Below are 4,927 nucleotides of genomic sequence, written 5' to 3' on the forward strand. Positions count from 1 at the left end.
CGACTTGCAGTGATAAGTAAAATCCCAGAAACATTTTATACTCGGGTTTTTGATAAGACAATTTTGCAGCACAGGCGTTGTTATATATTGTATCTTTTATAATTCACACATATATGTGTATTGGTAAGAACAGCAATGTGTTTAAGTCTCTATATTGCTTTCTGGCTTCCATTTATACTTAATAACTTCTGTTTTCAAACTGAGGTATTTGTGCAATAATGCTTTTCTTGAAATACAAAATGATCACAACTGGACTTTCCAAACCACACCATGACAGCATGAAGATTTGCCAGCCAGGACGCAGCTTTTCCCTGCATGATACTAAAATGGCATTAAGCCTTGTTAGGCACTGAGTATAAACCTCTATCTTTTGTATATATGGTTTCACCTGCATTTGGCAAAACACATATGAAGTTGCTAGGACAGGACTCAGATTTTTCATTCCTCACTCCTTTAACCCTTATCTTGCTGACTGCCGGTCAAAGCTGCTGCAGAGTGTTAAACTCAGCTCTTCAGTAAGCAGGCAAACAAATTTAACTGCTGGATACGGAGAACAGGGATTAGAAGTTTTCCCTGATTTCAGCTACTGGTGACCAGCAAGCTGCTAATGTGAGAAGAAGGCTGCTGCTTGCCTGGGCGGTATTTGTCCCACACCTCCACCTGCCTCCTCCAGTGATTGTGACACCGAATGTGCGGCAAGAGACAAGTCTTTGGGGCGAGCAGGTCTCCTGCTCAGCAAGAGAGTATCCAAGCTTGGAGTATCCAAGGCAAAGTGCAGGGCCTAAGACATCCACTGGTTCTAAACCACTGAATTTAACACCTTCTTGCACCCCAGCTTCCTTTTTATTCCCAAATGTTGTTCTTAAAACAATTTGTATAGCTCCAGCCCCCTCACTAATCAGGTGCTTGTGAAATGCTTGTGAGATGCTACTGCAGCATCCCTTGTTTAATTTTCACCTGGAGGAATACGGACAGCTTATGCTTGAATTAAATTCGGTATTTGGGTTGCCATCAATATGCCTCAAGCAAAGGAAGTCAAAGCCTGAACTGATGTAAAAGGAAAGCCTGTGAGGCGGGAGCTGTCTCTGCAGAGCATTTAGAGGAAGAGGGATGAGCCCAGTGTAAAAAGGAAGGTGCTGGTGAGCACAGGTGACAATAGAGGGCACTCTTGACTTTGCAGTGCCAAAAACTCTGAATCTTTCTGTCTTCAATGTCATTTTCATTTAGAAAAATAAAGAAAAAGCCATGTGCACTGCAGTCCACCCAGTGTCATTCAGGCCAATCGACTCCCCGGGTGCTGAGGAGAGCAATGCTTGCAATGCACCGAGATATGCATGGCAGATGTACGCCTACACCCTGGCATGCATGGAGGAATGACTCCCAGCCGCTGAAAGGTGACACTCACGTGGCACAAACTTCGGCAGAAAATGCTTGCTTTACATGAGTTTGCTCTAACTCCTTAGAAAGTGAATGGTCTTTTTTCCTCTTGGATCTTGCAAGCTTTGGAAAGGATGAGTATGCGATAAAGCAATTGCCACCAACAGAGAAACTGCATTTAAAAGATGCAAGCTGCTGCCCCTGGACAAAGTGCCGTAGCTGATGGCACATGCTGAGTGGAGGTTCACTTCCGCAGAGACAGCGTTGAAAGGGAGATTGAATCCCAGCGGAGATAAGAAATCCTTCCTCTTCCCTTTTGCAAACATTTAATTACAGCATGATTGGCCCTCCTATTAAACAGTATCAGGGGATGATCTCTTTGGACTGCTGAAGTCACTGGAATGACACTCTTTGCTTTCCCTTTACACTTCATTCCTATTTCTCCTTTTTTTCATTCTTCTTTCCTCTGTCGCATCTGTTCCTTTCCTTACATTAACCCCAGCCTGTATCTTTCTTTCTCTTATCTCTGCAGCCTTCTCTGAAAGGTGATTCATGCAAATTTTGCATTTCTGAAGTACAATAAGTCTACAGGAAAAGCCCTGCTGAGCTATTCAGAGTGAAAGTCCTTCGTCTGGAAAAATCATTTTTGAAAATAAGAGCAGTAACAATTTGCTATCAAATAGCATTTTTCTCTGAAGGTTTCACAGCAGCTTTTATTAGTGGCATCTTATCATAGTCCATTCAGTGCTACCCAGGCAGTTTTGCAGGTCAGTAAATTGAGGCATAAGGCTGTAATGGGACATGTCAGAGGCTGCAAATTTAGTCAGCAGAAGGCTGGTCTGAGTCCCACGCCCTAGTTGTGACTAGTAGGCAATAACCTTTTCCAACATGGAAACTGCACAAAAAATATATAAATTCTACCTGATCCAGTGCAAATATTACTTCAATGATCAGTTTTATGTTTATTATCCCAACTGGGCACTGTTTCCCAGGACCAGACACATTTTGGAGAGTCTTTTGGTCAGGGTGTTTTTTGCCAGTCTGAGCCTACTTTCGAGGGTTTACAGATGCATCATGTGCTAACAGGCTGCATAATACATGTTTGCAAGAAATAAAAGCAAAACCTGTTGGCACCTGGCAGATTCTGGGCTTCCCTTCATTATCCAGGGCAGACCCAGGAACCCTATATTTCAAAGCCATTCCAACAGCCCAGTGATTTAATATGCCACTGTGGCATATAAATTATTAACAGCTATTCAAGATGTTCCCAGAGCACAAGATGACAAAACATACTGGAAGAAAAGAAAAAATGTTTTCCAGCTCAAATCTTTTGACATGCAATAGATTAAGATTTCTCTTGGCTAGAATCTGGTTCCCCTTCCCACAGCAAATGCTACCCTTTTATGTCAGGTGCCATGTGAGCTTTTTTGCTTGCTGCTGCTGCTTTTCTTGCTTGCTTTCTTTTTCTTTCTTTCTTTCTTGCTGTCTTTCTGTCCTTCTGTCTTTCTTTTATTAGCATGCGTGGCCAAAGCAATGTAGACATCCAGAGCCATTCTTCATGTCTGCACCCAGTTCGTACCGCTGTCTGTAGGGCAGACTGTGAACTAGTCTGTGGGGTCGTGTAGGTCTCGTGCGTGGAGAAGGTAGAAGTTTCCTCTCGCATTTCAGTGGCTGGGAAGTCCTGTCTTGTCCACAGCACAGAAGTACTAGAAACACTTTGTCCAGAGAAGGTCTGGCTTCTTTAACATATTTCTTCTCATTATAAAAGCAAAGAAAAGGTTGAAAATGTGACCCACTTGCATGCAAATATCTCTGCAAGCAGAGGCCAATATGTGCCACAATATTCTGAAAAATCTCCTGCTTTTCAAGCCCTTCTGATTCTTGAGGGCCTGGCAGCTCTGTTTCTGGAGACATTCATATCTCCAGAGAGCTGGAGAACTGCTTAAGGGTCAAACCAACTTTTAATGTCTTTCCTCCTTGGGGATGATGCTCTCTATCCCCAGTTATGAGACCTCTCCTCACCTCCATTCCTCTTTTATCTCTTCAGAATGGAAAAACCTGCCTCATTACTTACCTCTGCACTCTGCTTTAGTTACCTGGATGCAGCCATCGTATTTGCACACTCTTTGGGCCAGCTCTGATGGAGATGGACAGAATGAAGGTGTGAAGGATAGCAGCATTAAAGAGGAGCATAAATCAGTGCCAGGCTCAGCCATACATGGCCATGATTCTAAATGGCTTTTTAAGTTGCAGCTTTGTTCTCTGCTCTGCTGTTTTTACACAGATAGGCAAATGGCCCAGCGTGGCTAAACATCTTCAGCATTTTCAGATGGAGGTGGGATGGGGAGGGTATGAAAATCTCTCACAGCTTTTCAGCACAGTTTCCAAAATACTATTTGAGTGGGTCAAAAATCCATTGGCACACAAACCATTTTGAACTAGGGAATTGAAGTGACAGGTTCTGGGCCTTTGGGGAGATTTTATTACTGTGATAAAGCACTGTGGCTTTGAACAGTTGCCCTTTTTGGGTGGAGGAGAGGGGGAAATGGGAGGGCTCTCCTGTTTCATTTTCTTTAAAAGCATTGTTTTCCGTTCCTGGGACATTTATTTTGTTGTTCTAAGCTTAAGAAATCTCAGCACAAGGCTGTATCATGGCTGCTTTCTTGGAATTAACAAGCGTAACTACTAATTAAATACAGTTCTCTGAGCAGACGGATCAGAAGCAAGAGCAAGAGCAAAACTCTAGCTTCCTGCCATATATTTTCTTGGAAGAAGGAGCTTTGTTCTCGTGTTTAACATAGGGAAGCCTTACTAAGAAGGGAGTGAGTGCACATCATAAACCTTCTTCATCCGGCCAGGCATAAAGAGATCTACTGCAAGCAGGCTACGGACTGATCACCTGGCATAAATATAATTTGCTGGGAGATGCAGAACCAAAACCAACCTGCTGCAAAGCTGTGTGTGCTGTTCTGCCTGTGCAGATAAAAGAACTCAAGGGAAATGACTGCTGAGGGAAGAAGAGTGATTTTCCAGTCGGGGGCCAACAGCGTCTGGATTGCAGACCCTTCATTCGGCAGCTTTGGGAAGTCAGCAGAGGCAAATGCATCCTTTATTTTGGGAATGGTATCTCTGCCCCCTTAGCATCCAGGCTAATTGCATATACCAGGTGTGTCGGTACTCTGTTTCAGCATGAGACTTGGACGCTCCCCTCCCATCTCTGCCCCACTTTCCATGGGAAGAAAATCTGGATGCGCTGGCTAGCAGGGAGATGTCTCTACATCAAAAGCAGTGCAGTCACTTTCGTACCTCTGTTGTGAAGCGCCAGAAATGTTTCCTCTCTCTCAACTAACCTGGTGGGGTGGACAAAAGAGAGCTGAACCACTTTCCTGTGCGGCTGGACTGGCTGTTAGGCTTTGAAGCTCTTGCTGCTAACAAATAACCAGCCATGCACAAAGGCAAGCAATCAGTCACACAGTCAGGAAATACCATATAGCATTTAACTGTAATTCAGCATTTTGCAATGAGGGGGAAAAAAACATAGCTGCAATGG

The sequence above is a fragment of the Dromaius novaehollandiae genome, chromosome 14 (assembly GCF_036370855.1).
Source record: "Dromaius novaehollandiae isolate bDroNov1 chromosome 14, bDroNov1.hap1, whole genome shotgun sequence".
Taxonomy (NCBI): domain Eukaryota; kingdom Metazoa; phylum Chordata; class Aves; order Casuariiformes; family Dromaiidae; genus Dromaius; species Dromaius novaehollandiae.